The sequence below is a fragment of the Cervus canadensis genome, chromosome 1 (genome assembly GCF_019320065.1).
Source record: "Cervus canadensis isolate Bull #8, Minnesota chromosome 1, ASM1932006v1, whole genome shotgun sequence".
In the NCBI taxonomy this organism is placed as follows: domain Eukaryota; kingdom Metazoa; phylum Chordata; class Mammalia; order Artiodactyla; family Cervidae; genus Cervus; species Cervus canadensis.
Window position 1 is genome coordinate 14,450,184 of NC_057386.1, and position 13,481 is coordinate 14,463,664.

The window sequence follows — 13,481 nt, forward strand, 5'->3', positions numbered from 1 at the left end:
CCAGCTGAGCGTGTATGAGTGTGACAGTGGGCAGGGGGGAACACAGCTGTGAGTGTGTACAGAGTGTGCCAGCCAGTGTGTGCCCTGGGAGTGCTTCTGGGAACGAGTGTGAAAGGAGAGTCCCGTATGAGAATGAGCCTGTGGGCTCAGACGCATGCCCCAGTGGGCGTGTGTGTGTGCGTGTGTGTGTGTGTGAGAGTGGACGAACGTGTTGAGCGTGTCACGCTCCGGGTCAGCGGCCCCCCAGCCCAGGCAGTCCCAAGCCGAGCCCCGGGCACCCGTGAGGCCAGCGTGGCCCAGGCTCCCACCTGAAGATTGGCCGGGTCCTCAGGTTTCACTCATGACCCTGTGACATCAGCGGCAGCAGCTGTCCCCGCCGGCCGGCCCCCCGGCCAAGTCCCCCAGAGTCTCAGCCCCAGCCCGAGGTGGGCACGCCGCTCCAGGCTCATCTGCTCCCGTCCAACAGTGAGTATCGCGCCCCCCCCAACCCCCGTGCCCCGCCGGGCCGGGCACCCCGAGGGCAGGCCACCCCCAGGGGCCTGGCGCCCTGGCCCCCAGCCCAGCCTGGCTCTGAGGAAATCACCACTTTGCTCCGGGCACCACTGTCCTCCTGCCCACGCCGGGCCCCGCTCCGCGGCCACCCTGCCCGAGCTCCTAGGGCCGTGACCCCGGCCGGATCCCTGTGCTTGCCTCTCCCTGCCCCGTCGGCCTGTGCCCCCGTCTGGCCAGCCAGCCCTGCCCTCAGCCGGGGTCGTCGTCCTGGTCACAGACGGCCCAAGGGCTAAGGCTCGGCTCCGGACGGGGTGACCCAAGGGGACAGAGATGGGACTGAGTTTCTTAGGGGAGGAGGGCGGAGGGGCCAGAGCAGTGACTCGGCTTGGCCTGATCGCAGCGGCCCAGAAGGCAGGGCTGGCGGGGAGGAGAGCGGGAGGCCGGCTGGGGGGTGGCGGCGGCTCCTCTGCTCTGCTGGAACAGGAATCTGCGAGATGCCAGCAAAGGACACATCTCGGGCTAAGAGGCCGGCCGGGCTCTGCCCGCTGCCCCTGCCTCTCCCTGCCCCAGGGCGCACTTGGGCTCCTCTCCTGGAGAAACCGAGGAGGAGGCGGGCAGAGGAGCAGCTCCTCTTAGTGGAGGGGGTGTGGGGATAGGGAACCAGAAAGTCCGGGGCGAGGGTCATCCCTCATGGGGCCGCTGCACTGAAGGGTCTCTGGGGGACTCAGAAGGAGACTGGAGCTGGGGTGAGGGGGCTGGAGGTGGGGGGCAGCAGGGGTGCGGTGCCAGGGCAGAGCACAGCCCCCTTCCTCGCTGGCAGAGCAGGGCACCCAGGACGCTGGGAGGGAGCGTGGGCAGGGGCTGGCCAAGAAGACCTGATGGTCTGAGCAGAGATGGGAGAAGGTGTTTTTGGAGGCTCATGGAGCTGAAGGGAGGTATGTTTTGTGTGTGTTGGGGGGGAGTTTGTTCAAAAGATAGAAGATGCCCCATCTAGAAGGCCTGGGGAGGGGGGTGGGATGGGAGGGATAGAAGGCCTGGGGAGGGGGGTGGGATAGGAGGGATTTTGAGGCTCCCAAGAGTGCGCTGGTAGGGGCGGGGGGGCTGAGCCCCTTCCCACTCTGCCCCGTTAAGTACTGTGTCCCGATGCCCCTCACCCTGCTCAGGGCACAAGGTCAGGGCGGGGGGCCAGGTCCTGACGAGAGCTTGTGACACCCCACTGTGGGGAGACGGCTTTCCAGGTGGAGACTAGACAGATCCACCTCCGACCTATACTGCCCGCTGCGGCCCAGAGCCCGGGAAGGCTAGAGCCCAGGGGAGCCTTAACATGATGTAATTGTTGCTCAGTTGTGTCTGACTCTTTGCGACCACATGGACTGTAGCCCACCAGGTTCCTCTGTCCATGGGATTCTCCAGGCAAGAATACTAGAGTAGGTTGCGATGCCTTCCTCCAGGGTATCTTCCCAACCCAGGGATCAAACCTGCATCTCCTGTATCTCCTGCATGGCAGGCAGGTTCTTTACCACTGAGCCACCTGGGAAGGCTTGAAGGCCATTTAATTCAGCCCCTAAAGATGAGCCAGCTTGGGGAGGGCAGCTAGAGACCAATTTCCGTGTCTGTCTAGTCTGGAGAGGGGAGGAGGCTGACAGAAGTTGGGGCAAAACCAGAGGTGAGCGTTGTCACTCATCTGGGGTGGCAGTGCTGGGGTTGGGGGCGTCAGAGGGCTGGTTCTCCCAGGGCCCTCCAGCTTCTTCCAGGGTCATCCCTAGTCCCCTGCTCGTAGCAAATGATGTGAATGGTTGTAGCCACTGCACTAGTATTTGGAGCCATGTCCCCTGTGTGGGATAATGCAGGGGCCCAGACATAACCCAAGGCCCACCCTCTTCATGCCAGGCAGCTCTCATGAGATGGGAGGTCTTTGGGGAAGATATCTAAGAGTCCTTCCTAGGTGGTCCCATCCCTGCCTGGCTTCCTTGTCATTTTTGCATCGGAACCTGCATAGGGTGGAGGCTCAGGATTCAGGGTGGCCTCCAGCTCTAGGCTGGCCTGAGTGTCAAAGTCTGCCTAGCCGGCTTCCCTGCCCTGACCCATCCAGGCCCAGGGGAGGGGAAGCCCTGAAGCTGATGTTGAAGGCATTGAACTCCTGGCCAGATGCTGGAGGTGGTCCTGACAAAGTCCCTGCCTTTGGGGGCAACTCTGGCCACCAGAACAGAGAAAAGCGTGGGTGATGGCAGGAAGGGGTGGGTTTAGAGAAGGCTCCCAGGGGAGGCAAGGCAGAGAGGAGAGAAGGGATTGGACCCTCCAGACCACAGTGGGAAGGCTCACTCTCTCCAGGTGATAGGAGAGATGCATAGAAGGGACATGAAAGATCTGAGCCCAGGGGCCTCGGAGAGAGAATGCAGGGGAGGAGGAGGGGGCGTCAGCGGCCCCAGTCCATGTTACACAAACCTCTGTCCCTCAGAGGGAAGGCTCAGGTTCAGAGGGTCCTGTCACTTACCTGGGGCACACGGCTCGTGGGGCCAGGGCTCTGTCCACAGTAGCCACGGCCCCTACTCCCTGGGGCAGAGCTCGCCCCCGAGACCCTGGGGGCAGTGGGTCCCCGGGGGCACCCCTGGGGGTCCCCAACTCTGCAGTGGCAGGAACAGGCCTGGACACCCCCACAGCTCCACTGGAAGGTGCTCATGGGGCTGGGGAATCCCAGGGTCTCTCCATCTCTGCCACCCCAGCCCCAGGCCTTTCATGTGCTCTGGCCCCCATTCTGCCTCATCAGCACAGCTATTTTTATTCCCTGCAGTTTTCAGTCGGCAGCCCTTGTGTGTGTGTGGCGGGAGGTGGGGGGGCAGGGAACGGGACGGCCAGAGGAGTGGGAGGGGCTGGAGGAGCCCACTGGGCAACGGGAGTGGCAGAGGGGCCTCAGTGCCCCTCCAAGGGCAGGCTGCCCCCGGCCCCCCGCAGGCCTCCCTGCCCTCTGCCGGGAGGCCCAGCAGAAATGCACAGTGCGAAAGCCGCAAGAGTCACCAGACCCCACTCTGTTTTTGAACTGGTTTGTGAAACCAGGTGCCAGCCCCTCCTCCACCCCCATAGGTGGGAGAAGGGCATGGCCCAGTTTAGACACTGGGGTAATGACATACCTTGGTGACTCAGAGCCAGGGCCTCTTCCGAGAGCCCCAGGGGTCAGGCTTCCAGCCCCAGTTTACTACATAAATAACACCTGGCAACTTCCTTCTCCTCTCTGTGCCTCCGTTTCCTCATCTGCCAAATGGAATAATAACAATAGGATCATGTCCGGATTACATGAGCTCATTGCATGTGAGGTGCCCAGCGTAGTGCTTGGCAAGTATATAAGTGTTAACTAGGAATTCACTGTTACACTTGTTATCAGGTTATGACTCTGAAATAAATGTCTCCTTGTTGGGGGGTTGGGAGTAACAGAAGGGGAGAAGAAGCTACCAGGTGGGGGTGTCTGGCAGGAAGCATTAGACCCTGTCCAGCTCTGGGTACCCTACATACCGGGGAGGAGGTGGGTTTTTTCCCTACCAAGAGATGCTTTTATCCTACGGACAGAGCTCCCCTTATGAGAGTGTGTGGTTTACAGGTATTGCCTCAAGGGCTCTGAGAGCCAAGGACAAAGCCGAGCTTCTCCCTACCCCAGCCTCCCCCTACCCCAGGCTCACATTTTAGTAAGAGCTGCAGGTGACTCTTGTCTTTTTTGAGGCTTGTTAAGTTCTTGATTGGCCTAATTTGGAAGAAGGATCTTCCACAGGGTCACTGGTGAGAAAACATCCCTGGAGCAGTTTCTGGGCTTGAACCAAGTTCTCTGAGTGGCAAAGCCAAGCTGCTGGAGGGGCGGGATGGTCCATCAGCCTTCCTTGGGAGTTTAGGTTATAGGTTCAGGTTCCGCGGGCCGCTCTTCCTAACACTCCTCGTCCAGTTCCCTGAGTCCGGCAGGGACCTAGGGCCCAAGTGTGGGGTGAGGGGGTCAAAGCCCAGGCTACCCAGATGGTTAGGGGTTGATGGAGGGAAGCGGGGCCAGAGTGGCCCTGGAACTCTCCAGGCTCAGAATCAGTTTTGAACCATGCTCTTCTCGCCTTCTGGGTAGGCCTAAGGCAGGAAAAAGGCCTGGCAGCCATGGTCTGGTTGTGGGGAGGGTGTGTGGAAGAGAGAACAGAGGCTGGCAGCTCCAGGGGGTGACCTAGGTGGGAGCCGGCAGGGTGAGGGGAGGCAGCCGGGTGTGCAGGGGTGGGTCTGCCTGAGGATGGGCAAGGTGGCTCTGGATATGTGTGTAGACGTGGCTATGCACACACAAGTTGGAGGGGGACCATCCATGGAGCCCCCATCACCATGCTTGGGGGGCACCTTTGAGAGAGCCAGCGGAGGGCAGGAAGCCCCAGGCCTGGGTGGAACTAATTAACCTCCCCACCCCTTGGAGCAGATGGGAAGTGTGTAGGAGCAGGCTGGCTGCTGAGGAAGTTGGGAGGGTATTTTAGAGTTGATTGGTGTAATGAAAAACCAAACCTTGACAAAGGCTCTTTACCAAACTACAGGTGGGGGCCCTTAGCCCCCACCACTCCCAACTCCCAACTCAAGGCCCCAGAAAGCCTGAGCCTGGGGCCTGCCAGGGCTTGCCAGACACCCACCCCAGCCCACGCCTTTCAGGGGCTTGGCCCGAGGACTCTGGTCTGTCCCTTGAAGAGGACAGACAGGTGAGGATCAGGCCAGCCCAGGGGGAGACTGGATGGGACTGCAACCTGGGCATGCCCCGGGCTGGGGGAGGGCAGCCAGGCTGAGCACCATCCCCCACTGGGCGAGCCAGAGGGAGGCTGTGTCTGTGGTAGCAGGCACGTGGATTTGGCCCCTCCAAGAGCCACATTCGAATCCTGGCTCCACCACTTAGTAGCTGGGATGATGAATGCGAAGCACTTGAAACAGTGCCTGGCATGCGTTTAACACCAAATGAACATACGGATGACTGCTCTGGATCAAGAAATAATTCTCAGTGCTAGATTTCTAATTTTAAAAAAATAGATATGTAACAAGCAATAAAGCTTTACTGTCTAGCGCAGGGAACTATAGTCAATATCTTGTAAAAACCTATAATGGAAAATAATCTGGGAAATGATAGGTGTATATTATAACTGAATCACCTTGCTGGGCATCTGAAACACTAAATCAACTATACTTCAATGAAATATATATATATATATAAAGAAAAAAAGATAATTCTTGGGCCTCCACCTCTCAGGCCCACACATGTCAGGATGACAGTTAGTGCACTGAGGATTGGGGGTCAGAGGAACCAACCCCCTCCCACTCCTAATAGAATCTTCCCCGAGCTGATGCTGATGAGGCCTGGAATTTACACCTTGAGATAAGATCAATTCCTTTGATTTAAGGATCAGTCTTGGGAGGGGAGGGACTTCCCTCTATGCAGGAGACCCTGGTTTGATTCCCGAGTCATTCCTGAGTCAGGAAGATCTGCTGGAGAAGGGATAGGCTACCCACTCCAGTATTCTTGGGCTTCCCTTGTGGCTCAGCTGGGAAAGAACCCGCCTATAATACTGGAGCCCTGGGTCTGATCCCTGGGTTGGGAAGGTCCCCTGGAGAAGGGAAAGGCTACCCTCTCCAGAATTTGGCCTGGAGAATTCCATGGATTATACATGGAGTTAGACACAACTGAGCGACTTTCACTTTCACTTCACTTGGGAGGGAAAACCCATTCCTGGGAACCCCATCTCGAGGCAAACAGTAAGTGCAAAATAAATGTGGCCACACTACGATCATTCTTTCCCCATAGGCAGGAGAAATCATCAGGCTGGTTTAATCAGGTGCCTGAAAAAGGGAGGCTTATTTCAACCTAGAGAGCCCCAACTGGAAAGTGTCATCAGCGTTAGCCCACCCCTTGTCCATGGTAACCCCTCCCCCACCCCAACCTTGTGACCCTGAGGGTTTCCAGAACTCTCATAGCTCCTGAGTGTCCAGAGGTTTCTGCATTAAGCTCCAGGCTGCCCTCCAAGACCTCTTGGAGCAGATTTCCTCCACAGAGAGTGTCAGACCAGAAGGGGAGGGCCATCTGGGGTGACTTCCTCCAGGCCCCTGGCCTGCCAAGGCCAAGGCCCTAAGTGGTGGCTAAGAAACAACACAACTACCCACTTCCCACCCTACCCCCAGCCTACCCCATCTGAGAAAAAGCTGTGATTTGAGATTTACAACTAGGGGGATGGGAGGTGCATTCCTGGTGCTGGGCCACAGCAGAAACGCAGAAATTTGGGGAGTAGGCCACCAGGATGCCGCCACCAGGATGCTGTCTTTGGCCAGGACAGAGAAAGTTTGATCTGTTTCAGCCTCCCAAATAGTCCTGAGTCTGAGCCCTCACTGCAGGTGAAGCTTGAGAATTGGCTGCAGCTCTGGGTAATTTTGCTCTCAATCCAGAGAGAAACAGCCTGAGCCTGAACTGCGGCTTTACTAGAGATGAAGGGCATGCTTGGTTGGCAAGAGAGATGGTGACTGAGCAAGGCCAGCAAGTCATCCACCATCTCTGCATCCTGGGAAATGTGCCCTAGAGTGAACGGGAAGGCTGTGAGGGGCAGGTCTCATCCATTCTCAGTCTTCCGGAACTTTCCCATAGCAGCTGTTACATCTCAAGCTGGCAGGGCATGGCTGAGGTTCCGTGGGGGGTTTCAGGCCAGTTCAGTGCACATGGGTGGTTTGAAGGACCCTCCTTGGAAGCTTGGTGTCCCAAGAGAGAAGGTTCTAGAAGCATATAGTGGCAGGAGGTGGGGATGTCTGTCATGAGTTTTGTTTGGCCAGTAATTTGGAACAATTAGGATCATAGGCACTCACCTGTGAGGGACTGGCCTTGAACTGAGTGGGGAGAATCAAGATTTTACAAAAGATTGCAGGTCAAGAGGTGCAATGAATGAGAAGAACTTAAGTGGAGGTAGATGGAAAATCCTACACCTGAATTTGGGCTTCCCAGGTGGCTGAGTGGTGAAGAATCCTCCTGCCAATGTAGGAGACATGGGTTCAATCCCTGGGTCAGGAAGATCCCCTGGAGAAGGAAATTGCAACCCATTCCAGTATTCTTGCCTGGGAAATTGCATGGACAGATGAGCCTGGTGGCACTACAGTCCATGGGGTCGCAAAAGAGCTGGACACGACTTCATGACTAAACACAACCACCTGCATTTAGATTAACCTTACATCCTGAAACTCTGCTATAATCATTATTAGTTCCAAAAGAGGGGTTGTTTGTTTGTTTTTGGTCAATTCTTTTGGGTTTTATACAAAGACAATCATGTCATCTGTTAACAAAGACAATTTTATTTCTTCCTTCCTGATCAGTGTAACTTTCATTTCCTTTTCATGTCTTATTGCATTAGCTAGAACTTCAGTATGATCTTGAAAAGGAGTGGAGAGAGGTGACATCCTATCTTTGTTCCTGATCTTAGTGGGGAAAGTTCTAGTTTCTCACCATTAAGTACTATGTCAGCTGTAGGATTTTTTAGAAAAATGTTCTCTATCAGGTTGAGGAAGTTCTCTTCTATTCCTAGTTTGCTGAGAGCTTCTATCATGAATAGGTGTTGGATTTTTTCAAATTCATTTTCTATATTCATTGATACAACCATAGGATTTTTCTTCAGTCTGTTGATATGACAGATTAACATTAATTGATTTTCAGAACTTTCCTGTGCTAATTTTCTTAGCACAGTGGCTAAGACTTTGTGCTCCCCATGTAGGCAGCCCAGTTCCATCTCTGGTCAGGGAACTAGAACCCATATGACCCAACTAAGTGGTTGCATGCCACAACTTAAAAAAAAAAAAAGATACGGCATTCTTCAACTAAAACCCAGCAGAGCCAAATAAATAAATAATTATAAAAATTAACTGATTTTTTAGTGTTGGATCTGTGCTGCATACCTGGGATAAATCCCTTTTGGTTGTAGAGTATAGTCCTTTTTATATGCTGTTGGATTTGATTTGCTAATATTTTGTTGAGCTCCACGTGGATTTAAAAGGGAAAAGTCAGTTGCATAATTACAGGATGGTGAAACTCTGATATGGCCACAGTTCATGTTGAAAACTCCAGGGGTGTCTGTAAACTCCCCTTTTAAGTGGGCTGCTGAAAATGGAAATGCCACTTTAGGATGAATGAATACAATGGGTGTCCAGGCCAAGGAGAAAAGGCCTCTATCTTTGTGGTCAGACTATATCTGGAACTGGGTGTTCCGACCTGGCAGCCCCACAGAGACAATGCAGGGCTGGACCCGCCCCGGAGAAGAGCTGCCTCCCCCTCGGCTCCCTGCCCATGGACAGCTGGCCCTAGGCTGGCTCCCTGACTCTGGACCCTTCTTTTCACACCCCTTGCCTCCAGGCTCCCAAGACTGTAACCCCGACTTCCGCCCAAACTTCCGTTTTGACGCAGTTTCCGACGGAGCTTCTCACTTCCTGAGTTCTGGTGCCCGCGGAACAGGGTTTTAGTCTTGGCTCAGCCTTTCATTTATCATTCTCTAAAATTATCTTATTTGTTTCCCTATTTATTATCTGCCTTCTCCCTCGGGAATGCAAGCTCAGTGAGGACAGGGACTTTGCCACTCCCGTATCCCTGGCTCCCCAAACAGAGCCCAGCATAGAGTGGATGCTCAGGAAATGTTTGTTAAACGAATAAATGTGTGGTCTGGGGGTGTGGGGAGTTACTGCTCCTTTCAAGGCCTCAGTTTCCCCATCTGCAGAATGAAGGAGTTGGACTCCATGTCTCTGGTCCTTGCAAATCTAACATTCTTAAGTTCGGGGGAGGGGGGGGGCTGGGGGGGAGCGGAGGCGGGGAGGGGCACTGCCTGATGGTCCAGTGGCTAAGACTCCACACTCCCAATGCAGGGGACACAGGTTCAATCCCTGGTCAGGGAACTAGATCCCACATGCCGCAACTAAAGCGGCAGCAAAGATCAGAGAGGCCGGGTGCTGCAATCAAGACCTGGCACAGCCAAAAAAATAATAATAAAATAAATATTAAAAATTTTCCCATGAGAAGAGGTTTCCCTGGGTCCTCAAGCACCACATCTCTGAGGTGGAAGACAGAGACTGATCCTGTGGCTGGTGGAAGGAGGGTTTGAGCTGTCACATGGCTCCCTTTACTGCAGGCTGGACTTGAGGGGCCATGTGGCGATCTGCCTGCAAGACACCCAACCCACTGACATGGGACATTATCAGTGCTTGTCCCTGCCAGAAAGTTGCCGTGCGTACACCCCAGATGTCCTTTCATTCCCCACTGGTGCCACTGCAAAAGCACAGCTTATCCCTCTATTCTAGACACACCATTAGGGTGAGCAGGGGGCACATACACGCTGGCCAACGTAAACAACCCAGCACCCCTGGGAGGGGCTCTCCAAACCAGGGCGATGAAGTCCAGACTCCCAGATGTGGTCTTCAAGGCCCTGGCCTAGCTGCCCGGCCCACTTCCCCCAAAGCCCATAAACAGGGATTCCCTGGTGGCTCAATGGTAAAGAATCCCCCAGTCAATGCAGGAGACGTGAGTTCAATCCCTGCTCCAGGAAGACCCCACATGCCGCGAGGCAGCTAAGCCCACGCTCCCACAACTACTGAACCTGTGCTCTAGAGCCCGGGAGCCGCGACTACAGATCCCACGCGCTGCAACTACTGAAGCCCCCATGCGCCACAACAAGAGAAGCCACCGCAATGAGAAGCCTGCTGACTGCAACTAGAGAGTAGGCGCCACTCAACCACAGCTGGAGAAAAGCCCTCACAGCAACAGAGACCCAGGGCAAACAGAAATAAATAATTTTTTTTTAAAAAAAGCCCATAAACAGATTCCAAACCCTCCAAAGACTGACACAGTGTAGCTCCCTAGGTCCTGCTTCTGCGTTTGCTCTGGCTGTCCCTTCTCCGCTTTCACTTCCCTGTGCCCATAACTTCCTCATCCTTTGTGACTCAACTGAAAAGGCACATCTTTCCTTTCCCTGGTCTGGAAGTTACCACTCAGCCACCCGGACTCCCATAGCACAATCAACTCCCTTCTTTATTTATCTTTATTGGAATATAATTGCTTTATAATGTTGTGTTAGTTTCTGCTCCCTTCTTTAGGGCAGACATCTCTGTCTTCTCATATCATATCTTCTGTGCTCATTTCTCCCCAGCTACCAACTCTTGGAAGGCAGGATGCACAGCGGGTGCATCTTTGTGTCCTACTCAGGGCTAGCTCAGCTTCTGACGTATGAACAGAATGAATGGATGGATGGGTGGGTAGATGGATGGATAGATGGATAGGTGGATGGATGGATGGATGGATGAAACCTATCAGAATCCATCTTATTCCCAGAAAGATGTATATCCAAGGCCTTATGCACTCACCAAGTGTCTGCCAAGTGCCCAGGCCTGGGACCAGCCGTGGTGATCTGGACAGACAGAGTTCCTGCTCTCTCAGCATTTTGGTCTGGTGAAGGAGACAGACAAACAAATTAGGCCAATAAACCAGTGATTACAAATTATGATAAATAACGTCAAGGAAAATACACCATCAAGGAAAGTACAAGGGACTAGGACAGAGAGTTGAGGAGGAGAAATCCTCTTGGAGAAGGGACATTAGAGGCTTGATGGGAAAGTGAGCAGGAAGAGCCATGTGAAGAGATAGGAGACAAGAGCTCCAGAGAGAGCTACGGTCCAAAGGCAGGCGTGAGTTCAGCGGTCACGGAGCTGGAAGGAAGCCGGAAGGACTGGGGCAGAGCGGGCAGGGAGAGCAGATCAGCAGGTAAAGGTGAAGAGGTATAGATAGGGGCTGGATCACCAGGGCCTTGGAGGCCACCGGAAGAAGTGTAGGTTTTATTCTAAGCACAATAGGACATTACTGGAGAAATTTAAGCAGGAGAAACAATATGATTAGTTTCTTGTTTTTAAAACAGTACTCACTGGGACCTCCCTGGTGATCCACTGGCAAAGATCCTATGTTCCCAAGGCAGGGGGCCCAGATTTGATCCCTGGTCAGGGAGCTAGATCCCACAGGCCACAACTAATGATCCTGCCACAACGAAGATAGAAGATCCTGCATGCTGCAACTAAGACCTGGCACAGATAAATAAATAAAATGCCTTTTTTTTATGTTTACATAAACCAGCACCTGCTGCTTTACAGGACTGGTTTGGAGAGGGCAGGGACAAAAGCAGGCAGCTATTGCAAGAAAATGTTGTGACGTGGACCAGGGTGGGTGGGGGGAATCAGAGGTTATATGTATTTTGGAGATGTTATTAATAGAACTTTGGACAGGCCGAATATAGAGATGAGGGAGAAGAAGAATTCACAAAGACATCTCAGCTTTTGATTTGAGCAAATTTGAAGCTTGGACGGGTGGTGGTACCATCTCCTGGGTTGAGGAAGAGGGTGAATAAGACAGTGACCTTGAGGACCCTGATCTTGCAATTGATATTAGAAATGAGGAAAGTCTTGAGTGGACTGTGTCCTCAAGCTTAATAGTTGGCTGTAACCCCTTATGGGAGTGGAACCTGTTCTCCATAGTGGATGTACCAGTTTACATTCCCACCAACAGTATAGTAGGGTACCTTTTTCTCCACACCTTCTTCAGAGTTAATTATCTAGACTTTTTGATGATGGTCATTCTGACCAGGGAAGTGATAACTCTTTGTACTTTTGATTTGCATTTCTCTAATAATTAGCAACGTTGAACACTTTTTCATGTGCATTTTGGTCATCTGTATGTCTTCTTGGGAGAAATGTCTATTTAGATCTTCTGCCTATTTTTGATTGGATTATCTATTTTATCTATTTGTTTTGAGAATATATTTCTGCTCTCTTTTTATTTTATATTGGAGTATAGTTGATTTTCTGCTTCCCTGATAGCTCAGTGGTAAAGAATCCATCTGCCAATACAGAGATGAGGGTTTGATCCCTGGGTCAGAGGATCTGCTGAAGAAGGAAATGGCAACCCACTCCAGTATTCTTGCCTGGGAAATCCCATGGACAGAGGAGCCTGGCAAGCTATAGTCCATGGAGTTGCAAAAGTGTCAGATAGGACTTAGGGGCTAAACAACAACATACTTGATTTACAATGTTATTTTAGTTTCAGATGTACAGCAAAGTGATTCAGTTATACAAATACATGTATCTCTTCTTTTTCAAATTCTTTTCCCATTAGGTTGTTACATATTATTGAGCAGAGCTCCCTGTGCTATAAGCAGGTCCTTGGGCAAATGTTCATCCCAGATGCTGTTGGTTGCATGCCTATTATTATCCACATAGTGGGGTCCAGTAGCCAGTTGAGTATTTCAGTCTAGAGTTCAGAGGACAGAGTTACCATATTCCTATCACACTATCTACAGTCATAAGAATGATGCCATCCAGACCCAGACAGAGCCCTGGGGAGAGGAAGAGGGACAAACACAAAGGACATTGAGAAGGAACAGTCAGAGAGGCAGGAAGTAAAGCATGGGTGAGCTGTCATGGAGGCTGAGCAGGTAGAGCCTGCCCAGGAGCGGGCCACAGCCAACTGGGTTGAATGTTTCTAAGAGGTTGAGGGAGGTGAAGACAGAAACGTGTGCAGCAGACTTGGCAGCATTGAGGCTGCTAGTGACTTGACAAAAGCCACTTCCGTGGAGCGGGGGAGGTGACACACGACAGGTTGGAGTGGGTTAGAGAGGGAATGAAAGGTAAGGAAGTAAAGACAGCTGGTGTAGACACTTTCCAAGAAGTTTGTCCATGAAGAGAGATAGAAAAATAGAGCAAGAGCAAAGGGAGATGAGAGTCTCCTTGGGGTCCAGCAGCTAAGACTCCATACTCCCAATGCAGGGGACCTGGGTTCCATCCCTGGTCAGGGAATTAGATCCCACATGCCATGACTCTAAGATCCTGCATGCCACAACTAAAAAAAAAAAATCCATCTGCCGCAACAAAGACCGAAGATCCTTGTGCCTCAGCTAAGATCCGGTGCAGCCAGATAAATCAATAAAAATAAAATATCTTTTTAAAAA

General features: G+C 52.6%; 1 protein-coding gene across 3 annotated transcripts in view; it reads left to right on the forward strand.

Annotated features, from left to right (window-relative positions):
- The first annotated feature begins 213 nt into the window (after positions 1-213).
- SCN4A (sodium voltage-gated channel alpha subunit 4) overlaps positions 214-13,481 on the forward strand; it is a 52,296-nt gene continuing 39,028 nt past the window's right edge. Inside the window, exon 1 of one of the 3 annotated variants that reach the window (XM_043464803.1) lies at positions 214-465. The gene's annotated coding sequence lies outside the window, so the exon portion shown is untranslated. Of the gene's footprint in view, positions 466-1,294; positions 1,428-13,481 lie in introns of those variants that run through there. The other 2 variants (XM_043464794.1, XM_043464785.1) reach the window with 2 other exon arrangements.